Genomic DNA, 27,507 nt, shown 5'->3' with positions numbered 1-27,507 from the left:
GCCATGGCCTAACAAGTTTGGTGGAAGAAGAAAGCCCCCCACGGCAAGGAATCCATCCCACTTGGGCATCCTTTTTAGGTCCAGCATCCAAAGGCGGTGGTTTCTCCTCCCTGACAGACCCCAGAGATCAGGTCTGAACATTTCCATTACAGGCTGAACATAGGTTAAATGAATCCATCCAAGACATGAACCATAGAGTCACAGAATTCTGGACTGTTCCCAAGTTATGTGTTTTCACTGATAGGTTTTGAGACCTTTTACATCCAAAATAACGTTCTTAAAACTGCAGCAGAGCATAATAAAGCAGACAGCACAGCAAAAGGAGAAGCTAACAGTATTAGATCTCCCAGTCTCCAGTGGGATTTGTCATGACTAATTATGCTGTCCCATTGAGCATAAATCTGTTTTTTTTTTCCTTTCTGCAGCTAAACAAACTGTACACCTCCAACACATACAGCAATGTACTTCCACGTGCTACAAGTCCCACATAAGCCAAGCAATTCCAGCACTAGAGATGGGAAGGGATTATCCCTAGCAGAGTAGAAATCAGCATAAGAGAAACTTAATTTTGCTGCTTAAAGGATTTTCAGATATCGTTCCTCTGTGGAGAAAAATAACAACAGGGAGTGAAAGTGTGAGTACAGTGGTCTACATCCCTACCAGACGTGACTTGGGCATCTCTCACACCTCTCCCACATCACTGCGGGGAGAACAGCAGGGCTTTGTTTTGAGTGCCCATGATACCATGCAGGTAAGCAAACACATGGGGAAGAGCAACAAGATGGAAAAGTAAATGAGGGAGAGAGGATCCCACATTATGTAACGCTGCACTTAAGAGAATTAATTGGGGCAGACTGATAAGAATGAATTGAATGTGTGAAAGCTACAGTTGTTTTAATTGAGCTGCTTTTCTCCGGGGAAGAGAGCTAAGTTTAAACCATCTGTCCAATTTCAGTGTCATTCGCCAAGGAAATGATTAAAATATTTTAAGATTAAATCAAAACTCTGGGAATCAAGGCGGAAGCCCAGTAATAAATGATTTGGGGATTTGCTTGACTGTAAAGTGAAGCTGAAGGCTGGAGAATGTTAAACACCGCTTCTCTCTCCACGCGCACACACACATATGGACTTACCCCTGTAAGTTTCCAGTGGAACAAGTGAATTCTAGGAAAACATGGAGACTGGTTAAGATAGTTAAGCACAAGACCAGCCGTCCTATTTATGCACAGATATTCCAAAAAGTACATTGCTCGGTGGAGTTGTTCCAAACCAGACTTTTTGGTAGTGGAATAAATTCCTATAGCTCTTCACTTTTCAAAATAGCTTTTCTGCAGTCTGCTTGGGGACCTGGAGCACACACAGGGTGCAGGGCAGCCCACTGCAAGCTGGTTTCACGCAGAGGAAATAACGACTTAACTCTAAAACAGCAGACACCTTTGTTTCTATGGTTGCTTTTTTCCATGAGGAATAGAGAAATTTTCTTCATGAAATGTAGTGAGAAACTCATTCCCAGCTACGAACACATCCTGTGCAATTCCTGCTGACTGTGCTAATGACCAGCCTTAACAAATTATCACTCAGCGTTTTAATTATGGGCAAACGGTATCAGCAAAAGTAATATCTCTCACTTTATGGATACAAATCTTGACTAACTCTGGGGCAAGAACAAATCATATCTTTGCTGTTCGCTGCTGTAGACTGATAATAGATATTTTTGGATCTGCTATTTAATCTGGTTTCTACCCACGAGTGTTCCCCGCGTAGGGCAGACAGCTCCTTAAGCCCATTATTCATTAACTCATAATTTCTGTTTTCACTGTCCCCCAATAACTGCCTGCATTTCCTTGTATCCAGGTAATCCATCAATTCCCCTTTCACCTTTATTAAATATTGATTTGTTTACAGAAATTTTCTTAACCAGAACCACTTCTTTTATTGTTTTGTCAATCTTCCTTACATTAATGAGCAAAATATCATCTCTTTTCCTTGTTAGTCGTTGAAAAAGGATCACTTCCCACGTACATAGAAGATGCAGGTGCTTGTTGGACATTCCTCTTGCTTACACACAAAATGTGCAAAACTGAGGCACCTGCACCCCTAAAAAAATAAGTAACTCCACAGTGATAAGTTTCTCTTCCTTTAGAGCAACTGCACTACTGACCTAGGACAAATCAAAAGCTGATCTTGCATCCACAGAAAATGGATTTTTAAAGCATGAAAGTATATTGTAGAATTTACTGTCATGATTCTTGGGACCTCCAAGGCTACTCTGCTGCTAGCAGCATGGGTCTCTGACTAGAATGGTGAGGCTGGGACAGAGAACCAAATTCCTAGCACAGTAGGTCTACTAAAGAGAATAAATTTTCAAACATAGGGATATTTTTTCATATTGGAGTACCTAATATTCTTCCTTTCTTACAAAAAAAGAATGTAGGTACTATTTTGTATTCTATAAAACATTTTTTCTGCTAGAGAAGTCCTTTAACTATTGAATTTTTCTTCATTTTTGACAATATTATTTCTAGCCCAGCCTTTCAATTTAATGAAGGCTGTATTTCTTCTGGGAAATCTGAAATAAAGGAGAACTGTTCTGATGAAAAAAAATCATCATAGAATTACAGACTGTATTTTGTTCTGTCGCAGCAAAATGTGTGAAAAATATTGTCTAAAATAATCCACGCACAACCATTCCGTGTGTCTATTTTAAAACAGGATTATTGGATATTTTTTGTCGTTGCTGGGTTATAGTTTCTACTCAAAACAGTAGCTTGCACATTTCAAAATTAAACCTCTGCTAGAGCTATTAGAGACTATAGAAAGGGGAAGAAAGATGTAATACTTCTAGATTGCTTGCTTTTTTTTCCCCTTAAATTTCGGTCACGATAATAGTTGTTCATTCCAAAGCAAAAATAAGAACATAGCAGAGGATGGTTTCGATCCATCGACCTCTGGGTTATGGGCCCAGCACGCTTCCGCTGCGCCACTCTGCTGTGGGTAGAAGTTTCTCTCTGGATTCTTCTTGAGCCATGGGAGCTGACATGGCAGGAAGGACCCACTGGGTGGCTGCGGGCTGCAGACCCCAAACTAAGCTTCAACAGCAGTTCCGTGTGCCACTGGGCCACAAAGATCCAGGTGCACCTTTCTGCTAAATCACATCTCCTTGGAATAACACTTTAAGCATCAAAAGCCCATGCGTGTCCTACAACACCCTCTCATTGCTTGTCAGGTTATACCATATGAGACCACAAAGGAATTATTAATGGAAGGATCCACAATATACAGAAGGATCTACGACACAAGGAAGGGCTGGGGGCTTGGACCAAAGGACTTCCAGATGTCCCTTCCAGCCTCAGCTACTCTGTGACTGTGAATGTAGGCAGCCCAGCCCTGCACACACCCCTTACATGGAGGTGGTTCTTCCTGTTTTTGCTTGCTAAGTCAGGTTAAACATCTCCCCAGGCAAGAGTATATTCATGACTGTGAAACCTGTGGTGTTGCTGGTGTTCTTGTCTCCCGTCATATGCATGCCTGTTAAATAGACAGAACTCTTCAGAACTTCTGTAGTGCAAATGCGTGGTTGTGTGGTTTGTGCACATCACTGTAGAACTGCAGGTTGAACTTGAAGCAAACTCAAACCAAAACACCCCGAAACCATGCTAAAAAAGCATCTGCATTAGATGAGACACTTCACTGCACTCTGCAAGCCAGCTCTGCTGCTAATACAATCACCCAGGAGTCACACAGCTGCTCACCAAAATAGCTCCCTACAACTGGTATGTGCTTCTACACAGGTGAACCAGAGTGACTTTTGACCTGAGTGCTGCATTGAGATTCATTCCTACAAAACCCTTTGTTTTCCTCAGCACCTTTCAGCCAACACATGTACTTCTCCAGCCTTTGAAGTTCTGCCTAGAAATCATGGAAAGCTTTGCCAACCAGAGAAGCAGCAGAGAAATGGATTCGGAGATGAGAAAATAATTTAGTAAAGAGAAGCTCCACACACCTTCAAGACAAGAACAGCCAGAGAAATACAAAAGACTGAAAAGAGACACAGCAAATGAAACAGTCTTGAAAGAAACGAAGCAGTGGAAGAAAAACTTAGCATGAGTAGGGGAAACAGTATAATTAGTAATTATGGCTGAATCTCAACACCGAGAAATATTTCTACTGGAAAAACTGATACAGAAATAAGTACTGTAACTTAATTTCAGTGCCCAGTAGCGGGATCAGGACTAAATCTTCCCAGTGCCAACCCACTACCATGCACAGTGAACCTGATGAATTTGGAAGATGAAGTCTAACGTCCTCCAACTACCTGCGTGTTATTAACTTTTTTACATATTTTTAAAAACAAAGCTTTATATGATTACTTTGAAACTAAGTCTGGAGTCTTTCTCTCATTCAGCAGACAAGCTAACTAGAAGATACCAAGACACTTGAAAGTCAGAAATGTAGGTAATGTTGATAACATCATCATACAGTGCAATAATGGTGTTAAGTCACTCAAGGTCTTTCATTTTTGGAACTGCCCCACATGAGCGTGACATTCATTAGTTCAAACCTGTATCGTGCTACAGCAGTTAGAAAAAAAGTCACTAGAAAAAGTATTAAAAATTGCATGAGGAGTCTTTCCCTCAGGCATTTCTTTTCAAGGTCAGAAAGCCTTGTTCTTGTTTTTCTCTGCTGACATGAAAACATTCAGAGAAATAACATGACATGAAGACCCATACCTAATCCGGCTCTTTAATTTCAAACACCTTCATCTTCATACAGTGTTTCAAATATGACTTGGTTTGATCTCCATCAAATAAAATATGTGCCACGTTCCCCGACATTCCTGCTGCAGGATGTGCAAGTAAAAAATCACACCAGGCTGGGCAAAGCCTCATGAATAAACACTGCTTCAAACTTCCCTTCACCCAAACCAGAAGAAAACATTTCTGACAGCTGAAAGGTACGATGAGTGTTGCGCCTCTTCGCTTCTCTCATATTTTCCTCTTTGCTTAATGCAACAGCTTTCATTTATTCATAGATTCAGCCAATGCCTTGTCACAAAGATATTATTATGCTAATTGGAACAAACATTTACCAAAAACACTTATCTTTGAACGATTCCTGGGCAAAATTTCCCTTAGTACCACTATGCTTTCAAGGGGGAATGTGCACCCAGGACAGTTTGCCCACGGATAACCAAAGGGAAATCCCGAATTTGCCACACAGTTGCAGATACATTAGACCAGCAGCCCCAGCACAAAGGACTCTGCCTAAGCTGGAAGACCCTGCTGGTCTTTCTGGCTATGCTCCCCATGGTCAATAGTCCATGTCCCCTGATAAAGCTCCAAACTCTGTTTATTTGGTCTGCAATTAGGAGGCCCCAATTCTGAATTTCATGGCATCCATTTCTGAAGATGACTGGCAATGTCAAGAGGAAAAGCAGGCCCATTTGGCTTCTCCTCTCACAAAGCACATGGCAAATCCCAGTGCACCACAAGGCTTTCAAAATGCAGTGTACAGAGCTGTGCAGGGGCAATTGTATCAGCATTAAAAGCAGCGTTTGTTAATATTTTATGACTTTCCTCCCTGCCTCCAGCCTTTCTGGAAGCAAAAAAAAAAAAAAAAAAAGGGCCTTTTTTCAAGTTCAGATATGCTTTTTTCATAAACAATTCAGTTTTCCGGTGATTGACCAGGTTTATCAAAATTACAGAGTAAAAGGACATAATATTTTGGAAGTATCAATGCGTTTAAACTACTTAAATCTTCTCTCATAATTATAGTGAAGCCCTTGCTCTCCCAATTCAGTAAAATTGGCTTTTAAGGCTCCCAATATGAAGTCTCATGACCAAGCACTGTTAGCTGAGGACAGCACAAAAGCACAAAGCCAGTGTTAAAAGATGCGCTCAAACATGGACTCCAGACAGACCAGAGCCCAAAAGGTCTCAAGGCAAGTCATCACGTGGCCTGCACATGAGAAGGAAGGACACACAGAGCTGGTAGACAAAGAGCAGCCCAACAACACACAACGGCTGGGCTCAGACAAGTCTCAGCTTTGTTTTGCTGAATGCAGTCCAGGAAATCCATTTGCTCCCGTGCTAATGGTCATGCTTTTTCACCATCTAATTTTACAAGGACTTTCTAACACAGATAGCCTCTGTACAGTGTATACAGAAGGCTTCAGCGTTGACCTTCAAAGATAATGGCTTTGTCTACATTGAAGATGTTTGCATTTTTACTTTTAAAGCCAGATCTTGGGTTGATAAGCATTGCTAGCAAAATTGCTGGCATTCCTGGTCAGCCAACCGTAACTCCAGAATCAGCTGTGGAAACAGATCCAAGAGAGACCTCCTACCATGCAATCAGGATGCTTCTCTCCATTTGGTAACGCTCAACACTGCTGCCAGTTTTTGGGGACCAGCAGCATGTTCCTGTCAATAATATATTTAAATGATAGGAAGCCTTGTTGGGATGAAGGCTCGTACAACTAAGGTTACTATAATTGATACCATCAGCCTAACCTCTGGCAGCAGTTCACTTACACACAGCTGTTATGAGTTTGTGTCCTGGTAGGGTCTAAAAGCACTGTAAGAAACACAAGAAACTGTTGCTCCAGGGAACCTGCAGGCTAGAAGGGACATGCAAGAGAGGAGAGTAACACTAATTGATTGTCCTGTCCACAGTCAGCCTGGCTTCTGAGCAAAGAACTTAGCATCAAATTACTATCTTATCTCTGTTCCTATACTTTGCAGAATAGCACAGTCATGAAAAGTGAGTGTATTAGATTTCTTCATCTTTTAATAGTCTCTCTGGTAACATCTGAGTGTCAGTACCCTCTGTCAATATCCACCTTGAGTGGTGGTTTACTACATAGCTGACAGCAAATAGAAGCTGTCATTAGATGAAAGCAAGGAGACAAATACTCCTGAAACAGAGAAGTTTATATCAAGGTCCTGAAATGACAAAAGCAAAACTGTGGCCTTACCATTATTTTTCATCTGACCTTTGTGTAGTCGTAAGCCTTTGCATTACACAAACCTGGCTTAAAGACAGACTCGGGACAAGAGGTGCTGAAAGCCTACATGGGAAAGCTTAGAAGAAACAAACACATGGTCAGAGGGGTTTGGGGGAAAATACCTCCTTCAACTCTATATACAGCAACTATGATCCCAAAAGCCATTTGCAAATAATTTCCAGGAAGTTTTTATTGCCTCCAGTAATGTATTTGCAGACAGTGCAACCTGGAATAGTTAGTATGTACCTGTCCATCATCACTTCTAAGGTGCTGCTCATAATGAGCTAATGAGTAGATGGCAATTAGAAGTTCCTATTTTAGTGCCAACCCATGGAAATAAATGGAAACAAAAGCAACGAAGAGAAACAGGCCAGAGCTGAGTAACAAGAAGTTCTGCTGCATTCCCAGCAGTTGTGCCTGTGAGAGCTTCTTCCTCTGCTGAACCTCATCCTCCAAGAGCCATTGTCAGGCTGGAGAGACTCAGCACACACTTCTGCTGTGGCTTTGAGGCTCAGAAGCAATTGCAGGTGTGCTGCAGCAAGGACTTCACATATCTAGTGGGAAAAAGTAACCAGCAGTGCCAGTCATGGTCAAGCCCCTACAAAAAAGGTAATGAAAGTTTTGAACACTGAACCAGAAGAGCTTTGACTCCTCACAGGGTCTGGCAACCACCCACCTTCAGTTTCATAACCCCTCATCAAACATGGGCAGGCCCTGAAATGGACGCCCAGAGCAACTGTCCCTTATGCAATTAAGAGCTGAGAACAGCACCATAATAGTGCAGCTTTTCACTTAGCAGGCAGCCAATTATTCTCATTTAATTGTACCTGATGAGTGACACATGCAGGCCCCATGCTGTTTAAAATTTGACACATCGTTTTATTTATCATAGCAGCTTCTACAGTTCCACAAATGGATGACACACAATCCATTATCGTTTTGGAAGCATTATTATTCATACAAACATGTCCCAGAACTCCGGACTTTTTATTATTCCTCTTTTTTTTTTTTCATATTCCTTTTACATTCAGATTGCAAATTCCCTATCTTGCCAATGAGATTTCCTCCTCCTCACCAACCCAAAATAAATTAGAGAACAAACTGCTATCTCTAAAAGCTTTATAAATAAAACATACAGCACATACACACACAAAGGCTACAATTTTGGAGTACTTTTGTATCCTGGATGGGTTTAGAGTTGTCATTGCAAATGCACAGATGCTGCCAGCTATGGGAGCTTAACAAGTGCTCTGCAGTTTGACATCCCATCAGACTGTGGCCTTTCATGGCAGTTGAGGCCTCCTAGGGTAGAAAGCAACACGCCAATTGCTTCTATCAAGGAGAGAACATACTGGGAACCACACTGGCAGATTCATCAAGAGACTGAACTAAAATTCCTCTTCCCTGGTTCAACTAAATTAAAACTGTGACAGACTGAGACAACGTTGAAAGTGTTCGGGAAGTGACTGAATCACATCAATCCATGTAGTCAGTGCAAACACCTCTTTACTTCAGAAAGGAAATATTTTTCCTTAAGAAAAAAATGAAGTTTATTTTATCATCTTTTCCAACAGAAACGTGTGAAACACAAAGAGAGGACAACAACAAAAAAAAATATTCCAGAACTAAGAAATCCTGATTTTCAACAAAATGGTACTGATTTTTAACTGAATTCCAACAATCCTCCTGCCTATCCACTGTCAGACTCCATTGGGTATCTGCTTTGAAATGGGCTGGTGGAAGGACAGGCTGCAGCAAGTCTTCCTTTCCACAGTTGAGTCTGCCACAGCCCAGCTCCAACTCAGGGCCATTGGTAGCTTCCATTCCTCCACACACAGAGGCTGAATTGGCAAAGGAGGTTCGTTCTGCTCAGAAATGCTCTCAGCCAGCTTCAGACATGGTTTCCTATGCTCTCCAATGCAAACTGAGCATCCCAGGGATGGGACATCCCCCTGCACATCCTCTCCCTAAGCCAGAAGAGAGGGATCTGGCACCACAGAAATCTTTCATTCATCCAGCTCACAAAATAAGCCCCCAGACAATTGCCCTGCTTCCTGTGGGTTTAAAAATGCCTTGAGGGATCACACACAGATTTAAGAGCCAACTCAGAGCAGTGCCTGTCAGACAGTGTGTGCAGTGGGAAGCATCTGTCCTTGCTGACATTTTCTATGAAATAAGATATACCACTCCATATCACCTTTGTCTGCCCTGAAACCAGGGCTTTCAACACCTGTGTGGTTATTTGTTAGTTTAGACTGTACTGATCCCAGCCTCAGTGAAGTCTCGCAGACAGACAGTAAATAGAGCTAACAAATAACTTTCCCCACTCCTGTTTTATTTATTATCTCCCATTTCACTGATTTCCCCCTGCTTTTGGATTGGGAGAATGAGCAAAGAACACCGAAGTGATCTTCTGTGTCTCCAATTGGTATTTCTACACCTCGCTCCCAACTAGTTTCTCCACAAACCAGAGCCCCAGCCACTCTTCACACAAATCCCACTGTGGCATCAGTCACAGGAGCATGCCTCATCCTATGTCTGTTGTGCTTTTAGGTAACAGAAAGTCTGAATCCATCCCAACTAACCCTGGGCACCTTAGTGATGGCAGCAGGACTGTCACGCACACACAGCCACAGCACTAAGGCTTAGCCGCAGAGTCCAAGGAAAGCTGACAACAGGCGAAGTACAAAGAAGAAAATCAAGCTGCCATTTTAGATATGATTCCAGTGATTCAGGGAAGTCATTTCAGACAATCCACTAGTTCATGAGTGAGCTCCGCTGGCACGAGGTCAAACTGCAATTACGTGAAAGCATTTCTTCATTTCAGTTGTTCTTTTCTCTGCTTCCAGTCCTTCATTTCAACTTGATGAACAGCACTAAAAAAAGAGTGAAAAAGCAGCTTTCCATCTTCACTGCAGAAAAGGACTTCATGTTTGGCATCCATGTTTTCTTCCATCATTTTCTCTTTTCATCCCAGCCCTGTTCCCCAGCCTGCCAATCCTTTAGCTGTGAGAAACATTTTTAATAGGCATAAATGAATGATACATAAACACTGAATAGCAACTAGAGATCAATTAAACAGCCCTAAGCAGCAACACATTGAAATGCAGGAAAGGCAAATGCTAACCAGCAACAGGTCAGTGTAATATGCTGACTTCTATCAGAACTGATCTATCCAAATAAATAAATCCAGCTAGTGTTTCATCTTATTTACATCTGATCTCCAGCATCAGCTGGCAGCAACAAGATGATTAGCTGAAGGCAACAGAGGAACTTGCATTAATTATTCAGACTCCTTCATTACAGGTACCAAAGTACCTCAAACTCTTCACACCTTCAGAGTTCATGAGAACCCAAAGCAAAGCTTTTTGGCTCACATCCCTCTAGAAGGACATGAGACAGCAACAGAAGCAGTACTATGTTGTGTTCCCCTGCAATCCGTGGCCATACCTGTCCTTTTGCTCCTTTGACCATGCTGTGCAAGAGGGGCCATTCTCTACTTTCAGAAACCATCTTCAAACATCTCTCTCCCTCCAGCCAAACTTTAGCTTATTAAAATACATAGTAAAGGAACTGAAATTGCCAGAAGAGAGACCAAAAAAAGCAACCTTTGACAGGCATGTGGGGATACCTCTAGGTAGGACTGAAGTATACAAAGCAGCAGGTGGTAATGGCAGCAGAGGAGAGGCTTCCTTCCCCTCATGCCTGCCCTTTGGAGGAGGCATTCAGGGAGCACTCATCCCAGACAACCTGGCTGTTTTTTCTACACATCTTCCCAGCTGTTTCCATCAAAGCCAAAGGCTGAATATCCCTCAAGCATTTTGTGTACTTAGAGGGATCAGGGCAGCTGCTCTCAGAAGCACAAAGTACTCAGACTATGTCTTTTGCCAAAACCATCTCACCGTTGCTGTTATAACTATCCTACTTTACTAATCTTCCCTCCAATGGAAGTACTGTAGAAAGAGTTGAGACCAAAGATAAGACAGTCTATAATAAGTTTAGACAATGCTCTGAACTTGTTTTGGCCATAAGAGGAAATTTCAATCCAAGACAGAATTTCAAAGGTTGACTTTCCAAAACAACCTTTACCTCTGCTTCCCAAGCAAGGGAGAGCTCTTTCATGCTGATTTCCCCCCCTTGATTTTTTAATAAGATGAAACTGAGCAGACTTGAGTTATTGGGACATGGAACATAAAAACATAGAAAGAAAATACTGTTTCAGTTAAGTGCTTTTCTTTTACAGTGCTCTGTCTTATTAAACTCAAATTGTTGACCTTAAGAATATCAGTTTAACAGCCCACTTTAGCAAAAATATACATATGCATGTGAGTGTTAAAATGAACCTTTGAAAGAAGCACTAAATCAAATAATGACTGACAGCTCACAGTTTCTATGCCAGCAACGAAGCACTGCTTATTTCAGCATCTGCATGAAATACAAAAGACTACCAAGCACATCTCACATTCTCCTTATCTCTGCAGAGTAAGCTCATCTTCACGTTGATACCTTCACTTCAAGGCCTTCTTTCTGTTCTTTGCTTATACAGCATCTCACACAATGATGCTTATGACAGAGCCCCAAGGTGCTGCCACAAAGGAGATCACAGGAATTGCCATACAAATGATCTGTAACACTTTATACTTTTCAGACTTCAGATTAGCATTTTTCTTAGAAATCTTGGAATTTCAAACAGAGGTGATCCTGCCCTTCCACTCTGCATTGGTGAGGTCTCACGTGGAGCACTGCATCCAGATGTGGAGTCCCCAGTACAGAAAGACGTGGACCTGTCTTTTACAGTGAAGCACTGGAACAGGTTGCCCAGAGATGTGGTTCATGCTTCATCCCTGGAGGCTTTCAATGCAAGGCTGGATTAGGCCCTCAGCAACCTGATCTAGCTGTGGCATCCCTGTTCACTGCAGGGGAGTTGGACTAGATGGCCCTCAGGGGTGCCTTCCAACTCTAAGGATTCTATGATGTTTCAGGCATACATAGATTACCCTGTGAAGCTTCTAACTCCCATCACATCAAGTTCTGTCTTGCACCACTTTTTTGTTAGGTTGACCTGTCATTTCTCACCTTAAACCAAACATTATGGCCATGGACTTGCCACTGATCTATCTAAACTGAGAGATGGGCAGTGTGTGCACTCCAAGCCTCTGGGAAATGTGGGGGCAATTGTAGACTTCTCATCTCTAAACAAATCTGAATTAGCCTACATTTGCCACGGCTAAAAGCAAACATTGAAGCAGATACCAGGACTAGATGATCTTGTAGGTTCTTTCCAACCATGCAATTCTATGATTCTATTCCAGTGGATAAAGAGTGGCCTATAATCATGTAGTAGCAGCTTGAGTCTGAGCTCCTGACTGCAGTTCAAAGATGCCACAAACCTTCTTCCATTTCTGTGAAGCACCTCACAAATGTGGCCTGGGTCCCTCAAGGCAATCACAATTAAGCATTACCCTCAAAAGGAGCAGAATCCTCTGACAAAGTACTGCTGGGTTCCTCTGTATTACCTTCTTATCCATGAATAAATGCAGCAGGCTTATCTTTGCTACTCTATTTGCTTTAATAACTAGCACAAAGCCTGTATTTATTACCCAAATCCTGTTTTTAAATCTCACTCCTAGATAAAGCAGTAATGGCATGGCTGTTCTGCTCAGATAACCCCACAGCAGCTTCCCAAAGCAAATGTGCATAGGGCACATTTATATTTATTCAAACAGTGGAAAAGACTGATTTGTCCAAAAACAAAGGCAGAGCAGCATCTGGATTCTCCTCGAGACACACATGAGTAACAGAAAGCACACTTACAAAAGGCACAAATGTGAGGGCCTCATTAAGAGAGATGTTCAGGTCTATACATCTCTGAATGTCTAAAGCAGAATGAAGCCTGGCAGTCACAGCAGAAAGAGCTGGAGAGTTTCTTTGGCTGGGAAATTGCTCGTCTCCGGGAGGAGCATCCACACAATAATCCTCTCATTCCTTCTTCCAAACCAAGGTAGGACAATGGCATTTTCTGTAAACAAGAAACATTTGGCTTGAGTACAGACACAGGAGAGCTGGTGAGGTGAGGAAAGAAGGCTTAGATATTGACAAATACATAGAAAGGGATAAACACTCAGGTTTTCTACAACCAGCTTTTAAAAAGATTTAGAATTGTCCTCTTCTGGCTCTAATAGCTCTGACAGCAGATTACCAGTCCCAGCTGCTCATCAGATTACTTCTGCCGCTCCCTCAGTGAGCGGAGCAGGCGGTAGGAAGGTCAAATCCTGCCTCATTACATCAGAGCTGGCAGACACCAGCAGCAATCTGCACCCATGGCAGCAGGCATCAAGAAGCAAAGCTGCTTCTGTCCATGCTGCTCACAGATCCCAGTGACACGGCCAGACTGGGGAGAAGTCCCCAGTCTCTCTGTCTCTTCATCCAGCCATAGCCACCTCCATGAACATCACCCTCAGTCCTTCCTTTACCCCTCTGAAGATGACCATTGCCTCCAATCCATTGGCATGAGAGCATATCAGCAGTCCCCAAAGTGGTTTAGTCAAGTGATGAAGTAGCATTAGCTTAAACAAACATAATTAGTACACTAGTGTTCTGGCATGTGTTTTTTTTTCCCCCCCTCTAAACCAGCTCACTGTGACCACATTAGGCTGCTGGATAATCACACGTGCCAGTAGATGGGGACAGCTGGTAGGACAACAAAGACATGCACAAGGACAGCTGGGAGCACATCAGCAGTCCCTGCTGAGGTCTGGGGCCACAAGAGTCTCTGATGAAGCACACCAACATAGTTGTGTTAGATGCTGTTAATTAGACGCTGCTTGTTTTGGCTTTCATTGATTTCCACTAAAACAGGTTTAAGGCCAGACTAGATTAAAGGACTGGGATTGCATTTTGCAAGAGCTGTGCATGTCATTGTATTTAATTACAAGCAACACTGGAGAATCCCTTTTCCCCTCATCAGTGCTACATTAGGAAAGAATATTTAACGAAAAACAACTGTGCTATGAGGCAGAACATTAACATGGATTTTCAAATACTTGGATGCTCCTGTAAGGCCACCTTGGTACAAGGTACCATGGCACTGTGACCCAGAGGCTGTAAGGAAGTGACAGTGCCTACTGTGTGCTCCACATTAGAGCAGGAATCTTTGTTTTAAAAAAGCTGAAGTATTAGCTTTTAAGTAAGTGTTCAGAGATTTCAATCTAGTTCACACTATATTAGGAAAACCAAGCAATTTCTGTGTAGGTGGTTCTGATAGAACCTGGCACATGCTGGGTTTTCCAGATATTTAGGTGGATAAGTGATGAAAAGTTTTAAGGAGTCAAATCCTGGTACATGTAAGTAGAAAAGTTGACTAAAACCATGTCATACTATGGACAGAAACTTGCCATCTGCACTTTTGTGCACTCTCACCTGAGAGCTGTTCTTTCACACTGCAATAACAAGGGCACCACTTCACCGCACGTACTTTCATATCCACGTGACATTCTACAGTGTCACACCAAAAGACACAGGGACAATTTATAGCTAATGCACCCAGGTGATTGACTGTTGTGTTGTAAGCACAATTTGATGAGGAGGCATTGTAAGATCAGTCCCTGTTAGCAGTCAGTGCAGGAAGGCCAGGCTTTTGCTGCATGTTGGTTGAGCAATCAAAAGATGACCGCCACATGCAGCCAAAGCAGCAGCCAAAGAGCTTTACAGTTCAGGAATGGTCCCACAAAAACTCTTCACATCATCCTGCTGTTCGCAACAAGCCTTTAAACTCATGCTGATGTTTAGATTGGCAGGAGCTGAAGTAATTTCCTTCCAAGCCACTGGGACCCGGTCACGACTCCTGAATGACTTCCCGTCATGAAAGCCCCGGGGGAGTCTGGGCACAGACCTAACTTAGGTCAGTGAAAAGCAAACTCCAGAACAGGACTCATTCAGCAAAATCCAATCTAACAGCCAGCACTAAATGATGGCAGTGATTTCCAATGGGACTAGAGTCTGCATACAGAGGCATCATCCACAAAGACAGCCTCAACCTCTTTGGAGTGCATTTTGGCTAAGACACTGATGCTAGCCACATCATCTATGAGGGGGAACTGAGGAAGGATTCCCTGTCACAGTTCAGCTGGACATGTAACAGCATACACAAGTCTCAGTTCCACATCCGCAGGAGAAAGCTCATCCTCCCTCGGGCTTCCAGCTTATCTATCAAAACCAATTAAATATCATCAGCTTGTGAATTTTTACAGGCAATGAAGTTATTTACTGACACAAGTGGATACAAGCACTTCTCTCTCCATCTACTTCACCCTTTTATCTGCTACGATGAATAGGTGAGCTTGCTTCCTCCCTTTTTTGTTCATTTCCTTCTTATAATTAACAGTATCAGCTTTTTCCAGCAGCATGGAACACACTTCATTCCTGATTGAAACTAAGCAGATTCAACAAGAAAAATCACCATATCCTGCTGGAGTTATACCAGCTCTAGAGGGATGATCTGGATAAAACGTCTTTCCCTGAAATCCTACCCTGTGTAACAGCTTAGCTTTTTGCGAGAGGAGACGTTGAAGAGATGGGTTCAGAATGTAAAGCATCTTTCCCACCTTTCATCCATCTAAATAAATAAAATAAAATTCAATCAGCAAATACCGAGTACTTCTCTGTGGGTCGATAGGTAGTAAAACAATTTGAAAGAGTCCCTGACCTCAATTGAGCGACCTCTGAGATGATGCATGATCCCAAGCTCTGCCATTTGTCAGGTCATGCAGCCGAGAGCACTCCCAGCCCAAAACCAGCCATCAGGAGCAGCTGCAGACAGGACTGAATCTGAACCCAGAGGTTGGGAACCAGACCTCATCGATGTGATCCAGAATTTGGTGGCTCAGTGGGGAGCCCAGAAACCTGGCTATGAAATCTCCCTTTATTTGCAGTGTCCCTTACAGAAAAGGGACTCTACTACTTATCATTTGGTGCCTGGTGATGTGGCTTTCATTAGGAAGCGTCACATGAACAATTAGCTTGTAAATACACAATTAAATCTGAATCATTACTGTTGCAGTTATCCAAGTCAGCAGTGTTTGTTAGAATTTGGTTCTTTCATCATGGTCATTAACGATACCTAAATGTCAAGCAAAAAGCACCTTTGTGTATATAATCATTTTACAGTCCTCATTTATTCACTGAGCAAAGGTCAGGAGTTAGCTGAATTACAAATGCAATTGTTTAGAGCAACTTAACGCGACTTTGCAGAAGCTGCACTCAGTTTGTTCAATGTACCATCCTAGACGTATCCATAGGAAAATATTGCGCCAGACACATTAAGTGTGAATTACATTATACATTCATTTATAATTAAAACTGCCATTTCTGTGCCTCCTGCCAGGCCCCACACTCTGCTGAACAGACATTCCTTGAATCTCAACTCTTTTTATAGCACTGTTATTTAAGATATTTAAGACCCACCTGGAGAATTTCTTTTGCAACCTACTCTGGAAACCTTCTTTAGCAGGTGGGTTGGATTTGATCTCCCAAAGGTCCCTTCCTACAGTCCTGTTTCTGTGATAGCTGCTTTGGTGCCTTCCCTGGGACAAAGCCCCAGTTAACACAGCTCCTCTCAAGAACGCCCCAGCAGCTCCTTAGTCAGCCATACACAGCAGCACCCTGTGCCAGCAGGGATATCAACCCCTGGAGCAATCCACATGTTGCACCAGGAAGACACTAACATGTGATGTGCTTTTCTCTCTGGCATGATACACAGCCCAAGTTTGTTTGTCTGCACTGAGTTTCCTATCACTGATTTCCAACCACCCCCCCAAGAACACTATTTCTGGCCTGTGCCCTGTGGGACAGCACCTGCCTCAGACCCCTGCTGGGCCAGGACATAGATATAAGCTTTCCTTGCGAACACATGCTTTAAAGCAAGGTTATGATACCCTTGGTTAAAAGGGCAGTAGAAGTGCAACTTAATTACCCAGTATTGTAAGGCAGCTATTCTGAGAGGCTGCAGAAGGAAATTGGCACTGTTTTGATGGAATATTCCACATGGTTAACAGCAATATCATACAACCTCTCAGAAGACAGGCAGTTATCTGTTTCTGTTGAAAGGTAAATGTGACGTGTAAGATGTTATTCTTTCCTTACGTGAAGCATAACTATGTATTTTCAGGCTATGTAACTTATATTTTTAGATGAGGGGAAAAAAAGCAAAGCAAGAAAAATAAATTCTAAAGTGAAGCTGGAAACAAATTGGACACAATTCAAAAGGCAGTGGAAAAATACAGGATGAGAAGGCGATGGTAAGCAGCAAGCGAACAGAAAAGAGACAGAGCATTACCATGCACAACGAGTCAGCAGTGCCACACAAGTGGTCTGCAGGCTCACAGTGCAAAACAAACAAACAGCCAAGCATAGGCTGACACCTAGGAGTGCAGGAGATGAAAAGTACCAAGAAATTGCTAAGGCTTCTCAGCTCTAAGCTCTCAACAGGATATCCACGTGTAGCTGTAAACGCTGGTTTTCAGATGTGGGTAGACAGAAGAGACTCCAGTCACACAAAGTGCATGACTGGTCACCCAGGGAGTCAGCCCTTTGAAGAAGGATGGGATTAGATGGGGGGTGTAGGCAGGTTAGGGAAGAGGGATCTGAGAAGAATCTTGGTAATCCTCTTTAATGATGTAAAAAAAGAAAAAAATAATAATAAAAAGAGTCACAAAGCAGAAAAGACTGAGCTGGTCTGGCCTGGGGGAGAGCAAAACTATGAGCTCTGAGTCACCTCTCCACTAGAATTTCCAAAGACTGAGCAGTCCTCACCATGCTCCAACAAGAACTCAAGACTACATGAGGATGGCACAGTCCAAAAAGAATTCCACCACACAGATTCATAAACTTCTAAGATTGGAAAAGACTTTTAAGACCATCCAGACCAACCACCCACCTATCACCAGTACTTCCCACTAAACCATGTTCCTCAGTTCAACATCTAAATGCTTCTTGAACATCTGGCCAAAATAACACACCCGATGCTCAGAAAGAAGCATCCAGGGGAATGGAAGAGTTGCTCCTTTTGCTTACTGTGCTGCAGGTTGGTAAGGAAAGCCAAGGGCCCATTTCTCAGCATCAGCAGTGGCCAAACCTGACCTCATCCACACAATGACAGGACTGCAGGGGTTAGAAGGGACATCTAGAGGTCATAGAGTCCAATCCCACTGCTAAAGCAGGTCCCCTCTGCAGGTGATACAGCTGGGCATGCAGACAGGAGCACATCCACTCACTGACTTATTTATTGGAAAGAAATTCAGCAGTAGGAGTGTCTTGACCAAGCACTGTCAGGCAGCACATGTTGCTCTGGGATGCAAAGGTCCCTGAGAGAGGCAGACCCCATAAAAGGCTCCAGCTGCTTTAACTGTGCTTGGTCCACTCACACCTTTATCTTTTGTTGTGCGCTGAAAAATGTCTCCGTTAGACATCTACTAGCTCACGTCAGTGCTAATTCTCCCCCAAGTGGCTTGCTAGTCACAGCAAGATAGCTAAAGCAACACTCATTACTTTGTGAACAAGATTTAAAGAAAAAAAATGCAGCTAATTGTACAAAGCAGCCACTACTTGAAATGCTTTCCAAGTGCCTAAGACAGGAACTCCTAACCTCTACTTGGAAAGGTTGTGAGCACTATTCCACAGTACTGCATATGAGTACAGAAGTCTTTTGTCTGGTTCTAATCCTAACTCGTAGAACAGTTTATGTGTTTCCTTCACTCGTTTTGTCCTGTTACTTTTAAAGTAACAATATAGTTTCTTTCCTGCAGCCAGCAGTGCTAAATGCACCTGTCTGAACTCCAGCATGCTTTATCAGGATCTAAGTTTTGATTGAAAGGCATAAAAGGAAGCTTGCAAAGGCTGGAAAAGGAAGCCACACATCTAGCAGTCAAAGACTGCACGAAGGGCTATGGATGACACAGACCCAACACCTCCCACCAGCAGCATAAACTACAGCCCCCTCCCCAGCTCCACCCACTACTTAGGCAAGCATCTTAACGGAAAGTGCTCAACAAACTGTCTATGGAAATGAAAATCAATCATGAATAGGTAGAAGCTAAAACAGAAACTGCATTGCAAGAAACCATAATAATATATTCTACTTCCATAAAGCCAAATAATAGCTGTATTTACACCTTTTAAAAAGCTTTATCTGATTGCTTTAAATAGCTTCTTTTAAAAACAGGTGTGTATATATATGTTTATATATATATATATATATAACAGGTGTGTATATATATGTTTATATATATATATTTATATATTTAATATCTACAGCTACCCCAAATGATCAAAACATTAAGGTTCCCCCACTATGGGATTTGACTATTTCCTGATGAAGATCACTCATATAATCTGAATTAAATTAGTTTTGAAATGCAATTAAAAACGCTGCCTGTGGTCTGAAAGCACTGAAATATCAGTAAATGTCAATACGCTATTAAATCACACCATCCTTAGAACCTGCAGCTCCCAGGTTAAGATTCAGGATTTGAGCTTGTGTCATTCAAATTTTGCCTTTCCTTAAGCTGAATAAAACATGACCTGTGTCTGTTTGCTCTGCATCTCTCATTCACTGTAGCTCGCTTGCCTGCAAATCTCAAAGGAAAATTCAGTAAAATATAAATGAAGATTGTGGAATGTTTGTCCTCCAGGGTGACTTGACTTCCGCCTTTTAAAGCATCTCGCTATTGATCACGCTACTAAAGTGCTCCAGCACAATTGCCTTTTTTATTATTATTAATTTTGTTGATGTTATTCTATTATTTACTGCACCTAAACCCAATTGCTTCTGTTCATTGGGGTGGACAGTTGAACTAGATGACCTTACAGATCCTTTCCAGACTTAATGATTCTGGCTGATTATGGTTGGCCAAGGATAACGGTGTGACAAAGCACTGATTGAACACGGAAGAGGCTCTGAATAAAACAAGCACCATGTAAGGGAACACATACCTTAAATGTTCTTACCTGCCATAGGTGAGGGAGGAGGTGCCCTACAGAGCAGAAACTGGGAGCTTTATTAAGAACAGCAAAGTCTGGTCTGATTCCTTCAGTTGCCTCAGGCATTCAAGATAGCTTCTTAATTCAGTCAAATTAACTCCAAGGTCCCTCCAGGCTTCTTTCTACTTCCAAGAAGCCAAGCTACAAAATCCACACTGCAAACCTTAGAAAGCTGGAGAGTCCATGCTCCCATTCAGAGGCTCTTGTCCTACTCCCTGGACAGCAGAATATTTACTCTAAGAGTGAACAGCACTGAACTGAAGAAGACAAAATCCCTTGGAACACATGGTCTGCACCCTATAGTAAGAGCTGGCAAACTGAGAAAGGGAGGAGTGCTGTAACTAGAACCAGGCACAGGCTGCACACTGCTGCATGCCTGGAGGGAACCTCAGAGCTTTTTCCTTAAGGCTATGAGGGAAGAACGTTTCTTCTCTCTTGCAGAATTAAAGATGTGTTCTATTGGTTTTCTTCCACCAAGGGAAGGCTGAACATCGCAGTTCTGTTTCTTCAAAAGCATAAGCCTCTGCTTACCGAAAGCTTCACCATCTCTTCACCCTCCCAAAAGGTCAGCGTAAGGAACAGCCTGATAACAGACCTCCTGCATCTCACATTTCAGACCCTTAATATCTGCAGATCACTGCTCTGTCCCCACATCAGGTAGCTGAGGATGAGGTTCCCCAACCTTCATCAAACCTCATGAAGGAGGCTGTCCCACAGCCTAATGCCTGGGTTTGCTTGCATCCCTGTGACACCAAGCTCACTACATGTGGGCTCAGATACACCAGCTTCAGTTGGTGAAGGAAAGCACAAAGTCTGGTTATGGGAGTGCAGCTCTGAACAGCCGATAGAGTTAGAGATGCAGGCTTTGCCCTCTGCACTGGCCCTTTCAACAGAAAGGGGGGAAAAGGAAATACCATTAATTTCTGTTTCTTTCCTCTGAGGATCTGTCAAATACATAAGCAGCCAAGCATCAAAATAGTGTTATTATGCGCTTTGTACATGTTGAAGTTTTCATGGAAAGAAATAGGAGGCAATACTTCCGGAGCAACCTCTGTGTCTTCACAAATAGATACGCTGATGTGTAAATAATGTCCACAATAACTACTGCTTTAATCTGATTTCATTACACGCTCCTCACATCCATGACACAAACTATCCAACATTTTAATCTTCAGCACAGATTAAGCATGACCTAAATTTTGCCCTGCTCCCTGCGCACTGCTGCAGGAGAAAGGCTGTGTACAGTCACACAGCTCAGGCACAATCATGGGGAACTGCAGGCAGCTCAGGTATCCACTCCACATGAGCCCTGGACTGCCCACTGCCACCTGTGCAGAAGCACCCAGCACCCTTCTTACATTTCTTTTTCAGCCACTCTGCAGATGCAGGCATCCCATGGAAAAAAACAGCACAAACACAGTGATGTCTGCACTGTTCCAACCACCTTGATGCCACATCAAGCAGAACATCAGGGCAAGGCAGGAGGGAGCAAGGACACAAGGGAGAGAAGGAAAACAGGTCACGCAAAGCAGAAATAAAAATGCAAAACAAAAGCCACAACAGGAGAGATCAAGAACAAAAGAAGCAAATTCAGGAGACAGGCACCAGCAAACTTGACAGGTGAAGTGATGCGAGGCACCGTGTATGACTGGGCTTCAGTAGATATGATGATGCTCTCGTTCCTATCAAAATGGCTGTTGCATGAATGCCTCTATTGTTCCTCTTTATCTGTCTTTGCTGAAATAAGGCTCCCAGCCTGGGACAGCAGGCAGCCATTCAGAACTTAGCAATCAGCTGTGTCTGCTGAGAGCAGCACTGACAGATGGGCACTGCTGGATTTAGCCATGCTGGCTTGCAGTGCTCCTGCTCACAGTGCTGCACATGGCTGTAAGCTGCCCTCCTTAGGTTCACCCTCTCTTTGGCACCTCTGCGATTAGGCAGCAAACCGAGCACCTGCTCAGAACAGGTCTGGCAAAGGACAGAACAATAAGGAAGTGCAGAATGGAGGAGAATAGGCAGGACCCCAGCATGGGGCTAGGGACCAGCATGAGATATCTCATTTACAAAGCTCACAAGCTCCAAATGCATCAAGAATCCCACACAGCATATCTCCATAAGGCTGGAGTTCATCTGGCTAGATGTGAATGTCAACATCAGAGTTAATCAGCAGCATCACCTGCACCATTCACAGAAAGAAATGGGCACTTGGCAGACATCTTCTATCTGTCCCACTGGAAGCTGGTATCTGTGCCAGCCAGATAAACTACAAACAAGCTGCCCCTTCCCCTTCATTAACCAGAGCCTGGGGTTACCAGCCCAGGTACAGATTTCTCTGCCATAAGCATGGAAACATTAGTGAAATGAAATTAATCCCAGGACAACACATGTGACACTTGCTTGTCATGCTGCCACATGCCAGTTCTGTGCCAGCAGCTCTTTGTCCAAGATGAATAAATATCCCTTTGACAATTTGATAATTAAAATTAAACATCTTCAACACCGTGTCAATGGAAAACTGAGGGTAGTGGCTTTATGTAATAATTAACAACTGCTTGGGGAGATTATTCAATAAGCTTTAAGGGCAGCGTTATTTGTCATACACCTGTCCTAATCAAGATCAACAACAAGAAAATGTGGCTGCCCTGTGGGAAATTACTCATCTTGTTGGCAGCATAGGAAGAAAAGTCATGACTTTTCTCATAATTGGGCACTTGGAGATAAGGTCAAGAAGACACTGGGGAGTCGAGGTGTAAGCATTATGATGCTTATGGGCTTCAAAGAGAAAACAATCCAGTTTTAGGAACCTGTACCCAAAACACCTTGTTGTGAGTCCAACAGAAGCAGCCTCAGGGGCAGGCCATAGCCACACTGGAAGCACAGTAAGGATGCTTACCTTCTTGCTATCCCTCTGCTCCCACATCTGACACCCCCCTGCAAGGCCCAAGCAAGCAGAGCCTCCAACAGTGCCAAGCATTAGTAACCCTTTGCTCTGTAGAGGGAGCCATAGACCTGTAATGCGCAATGAGGCTAATAATATCTTTGGGAAGCATGGGCCTGGGTAAGAAAGGACACAATGGTGATTCAGCTTATAATTAAACTTCCTGTTAGAAATATCAAGGTTCCTCTGATAGCACAGGCAATTACACTTCTGACTCACCTAGCTGTTACTGTAACCAGGCAAAATAAAACCTTTTTTGATCCTGAAGGTATAAATAATTAAAGAAACTATTGTTTTGAAAGAGTACCTGGCATTTCACAGTTACTGAAACACCATCAAAATAAATAGCTACATGCAGAGAAAAACACTACATTATACTTGAGAACAGTGGCTTTTATTACGACATGTGTTACCTCAAAGAGAGTGATGGAGCATCCATTCATCCCTCACGTAGAAGTTTACCACTCATGCATATGTGCTTCCAGCAAGGTTAGCCTATGGGGACAAACAGACCATTACTAGTTCGGAGCTAATGAGGAGTCATAGAATAATTAACGTTGAAAAAGGTGTCCAAGATCATCTAGTCCAGCCACCAACCCATCCTCACCATGCCTACTGACTACATCCCTCATGCCACATCTCCATGGTTCTTGAACACCTCCAGGGACAGTGACTGCACCACCTCCCTGGGCAGCCTGTGCCACTGCTTCAACACTCCTTCTGAGAAGAAATTTCCCCTAATATCCAATCCAAGCCTCCCCCGGTATAGCTTAAAACTATTATTTGTCATCCTATTACAGTTACCTGGGAGAAGAGACCAACCCCACCTCGCTGCAACCTCCTTTCATGTGACTGTAGAGAGTAACAGGACCTCCCTCAAGCCTCCTCTTCTCCAGACTGAACAATCCCATTTCCCCCACTTCCAGGCCTTTCTTATGGGATCAGTAAGCTTAGAATGTCTCAATCACCTGACACACATACTTTAATTTTCCTTTAACTTAGCGGTGTCTCAAAGCCTGTTGCCCTGGGGCTGTGAGCACTGCTGCAGCATGAATCTCCACTGCCTGAAGCTCACCCTCTTGGCTCTGAGGAACAGAAGCTTTCACTCCCAGCAGAAAAATATGAGGGCCTTACAGCCCACCCCAGCAAAAGGTGACCATTCCCCAGGGGACAAGGTGCTTGTCCACAGGCCCAGAGCAAAAGCTACATCAGTTCAGTTGGCCCTTTACCATAAGGCCCTCAGGGCCTCATGAAAAAGGGTATGCCCTCTTCTAAACAACAACACAGTGTTTTTAACTTGCCTCTGGGGAGGCCTGACACAGGATCAGCAAGGCCTCAGGCCTGAGCCAGCAGGGTGGCACCCCAAGCTGCAGGGAAGCATGAAGGCAGCTTATTAATTAGAGCAGGTTTGTAAGGGCCTCACAGCCTGCTCTTACCCTCATTACAGGCCCAGTGAGCAGCACCATTCATAGTTCAGCATTTGAAATGGGCTACCAAGCTCAGAAGTACATGGTTTTCTCAGTAAGTCAAATGTGCTCTCCAGGTGTAGCCACTCAAAACAAGAGCTGCTTTCCATCTGGGTTAAATACCAGCTACTGCTTCAGTTAGCAGCAGGGAGAGGGCAGGTGTGTGTGTTCAAATGTGCTAAGCCCATCATTAACACCTCACCCCAGATTTACTGTGCAATCGAGCTGGAATGCAAGCTATACCTATACTGACATCATCCTGAGAGGAGGTTTTACAGGACAAAATGAAGAACTCACCTTTGCTGCCTTCTCATTGCTGCACCCCTCTCACTCACCCCAGGACTTCTAACATCGAATCCACCTTCCTGTTTGGATTCATTTTATTCTACAAAAGGCTGAAAAGAGACACGTAACCCTGATTTCTGCAGGAAAACTAAAGTGATTGACATCAGGCTCTCCCCTTCGGAGGGGTCTTGAGACAGCACCTTGGGAAGTCTGTCTTCCCAGGAGTTACACAGCTGACTTGCTATGGCTGGGAAAGGGCAGAGCAATGAGTAAGAGGAAGTATTAGCAGTTCTGTCATTTATTAAAACACATGGCACAGATGCTAGGAGCATTCCCATCTTCACTTTTGTTGCATGGTGACATTCGGGTCAGTGAGTGCACTGTATGTGGTATGTCTGCACTGCTGCAGGAGAAGAACTCATACTGCAGAGCAGGCAACCCCCCAAAACTCCCAGCAACACAGACTACATAGCTTGCTGTGAAATCTACAGCAAAGCATGATTTATGCATGTACTTTAATCCTGCACTCAGCATGTAAACAGGGGATGCCCTGTATTCATGTACAGGAATACGTTCCATGTCTTTCCAGAAGGGAAACCCCATCAGCCCAGCTCTCACTCAGATGTTACACTCACACAGGACTAAAAGAGGGCAGGCAGAATGTTCACGGACACAGTGAAGATCCTCACGCAGCAGCCCCCTGCTGACAGCTAAATGCAGCGCTTGCTTCAGGGAATTTGTGAGCAGGTACAGAGCATCACAAAGCACGAACATAAAATCATACAATCCTTAGAGTTGGAAGGAACCTCCAAGAGCCACTTAGTCCAAATCCCCTGCAATGAGCAGGGACACAACAGCTAGATCAGGTTGCCCAGGATCCAGCCTCACCTTGAATGTTTCCAGGGGCAGAGCATCAACCACATCTCTGGGCAACCTGTTCCAGTGCCACACCGCCCTCACTGCAAGACATTTCCCTTATATCTAACCTTAATCTACTCTCTCTGAGCTTGAAGCCATTTCTCTTTGTTCTGTCACCACAGACCCTGCTAAAGAATCCATCCCCTTCTTTCCCATAGCTCCCCTTTAGATACTGAAAGGCCACTATCAGGTCACCTCACAGCCTTCTCCAGGCTGAACAGCCCCAGCTCTCTCAGCCTGTCCTCATAGGAGAGCTGTTCCATCCCTTGGATCATCTCTGTGGCCCTTCTCTAGATGTTCTCCAACAGGCCCATGCCTCTCCTGTACTGAGTACTCAACATTTGGATGCAGTGCTCCAAGTAAGACCTCACCAGCGCAGAGTAGAGGGGCAAGACCACCTCCCTCAACCTGCTGGCCACTCATCTTTTGATGCAGCCCAGGATATGGCTGGCTTATGCAAGAGCAGATTGCTGGCTTATGTCCAGATTGCCATCCACCATTACACCCAGGGCTGCTCTCAATCCTTGGTAATGAGGGTTGCCTCAACCCAGGTGCAAAAACTTGCATTTGGATTTGTTGAACCTCATGATGTTCACCTGGGCCCAGTGCTCAAGCCTGTCTAGGTCCCTCTGGATGGCATCCCATCCCTCTGGTGTGTCAACCACACCCCACAGCTTGGTGTGATCAGCAAACCTTATGGGAGTTCAGTCAACTCACTTTCAGTGTCATCGATGAAGATATTAAAGAGAATGGGCCCCAGCAGCGACCCCTGGGGGACTGCGTGCCATGCGTGCCATCCAGACTGAGCCATTGACCACCACTTCCCAGCCTCAACCCTGCAGCCAGTTCCTCATCCAAAGAGTTTACCCATCAAATCCAATTAAGTGCCTCAGCCTACTCCTTAAATCTTAAATCTCTTCTCCTTAGGTCTTAGATTAAATGCTAGGGCAGATCCTAATGCAAAGAGAAATCATGTTTGAGTTAACAGAGTGCATGCACACGGCAGGAGCTAGTAGCTCAATCCCACCTGCAGCAATGAGGGGACAGCTGCTGCAGGAGGCTCAGACACAGAGGAGTTCCCCATCCAGATGTGCAATCCCCCAGGCACAGCAGCATCCGTCCAACAAACCTCCACAGACTCATAAAATCACAACCCCAGGGACCAGTTTTATGTTGGTTATGGAGAAGCCCATTTCTAGATGGCTCTCTTCAATCAGAATTCCTTCATCTTTGCAAACAACTTCTCTCTTAAGCAGGAGAAAAATCCCCTCCTCCCCAGAGCCTGAACAGCTCAAACAGCAACTGCTCAAGTTTATGAGCATATTAGAATTGGTCTCAATCCTTTTTCATGTCTTATTTAGGGACATAAGCAGTGAAATCCATCTGCTGTCTAAATACCTATACAACAATATTTAACATTTCATTTGAAACATTATTTTTGCTTTAATCGATTTAAATGTATCCCAGCCGTTCTGTTATTCCACATGTAAAGCTGGGATTTAGTGGTGGGAAGTGCAATATCACAATTAAGTAATGAAAAAGCAGCAAGATTAAAACATTCTCATGAAGTTAGCCTACTTGACACAGTAAATAGCTCCTCAATTTAATGAGGGATAAGCATTTTATAGAAGTCTATTAAGAAAGAACCCTGTTACGTTCTCCAGTGCTCGCCTGTCTTAGTTCATATGCAGCAATAAATCCAGTCTTGCTGTTTTCTATATACCAACATACGTTTACAGCACTATCAAGAGGAAGTGTGATAGCTATATCAATAGAATACACAATTTCCAGAAGCAGTAATTGAAACTGTGAAGTTACCATTAAGCCTTGAACATGTTTTGCTTGAAGCTGCTACAGAA

General features: G+C 43.5%; 1 long non-coding RNA gene and 1 other non-coding gene across 2 annotated transcripts; both read right to left on the bottom strand.

Annotated features, from left to right (window-relative positions):
* Positions 1-2,918: 2,918 nt before the first annotated feature.
* On the bottom strand, positions 2,919-2,990 carry TRNAM-CAU. The gene has a single exon. It is a non-coding gene; the product is annotated as a tRNA-Met (tRNA).
* Positions 2,991-7,866: 4,876 nt separating this feature from the next.
* Positions 7,867-25,799, bottom strand: LOC107312236. Its single transcript, XR_001554443.2, has 3 exons — positions 23,393-25,799; positions 12,821-13,025; positions 7,867-9,882 (listed from the first exon to the last, which is right to left on the bottom strand). It is a non-coding gene; the product is annotated as an uncharacterized LOC107312236 (long non-coding RNA).
* Positions 25,800-27,507: the final 1,708 nt, after the last annotated feature.

This window comes from Coturnix japonica, chromosome 3 (genome assembly GCF_001577835.2).
Source record: "Coturnix japonica isolate 7356 chromosome 3, Coturnix japonica 2.1, whole genome shotgun sequence".
NCBI lineage: Eukaryota > Metazoa > Chordata > Aves > Galliformes > Phasianidae > Coturnix > Coturnix japonica.
The sequence above is the reverse complement of the archived record's forward strand: the minus strand, read 5'-3'. Positions and strand labels throughout refer to the sequence as shown.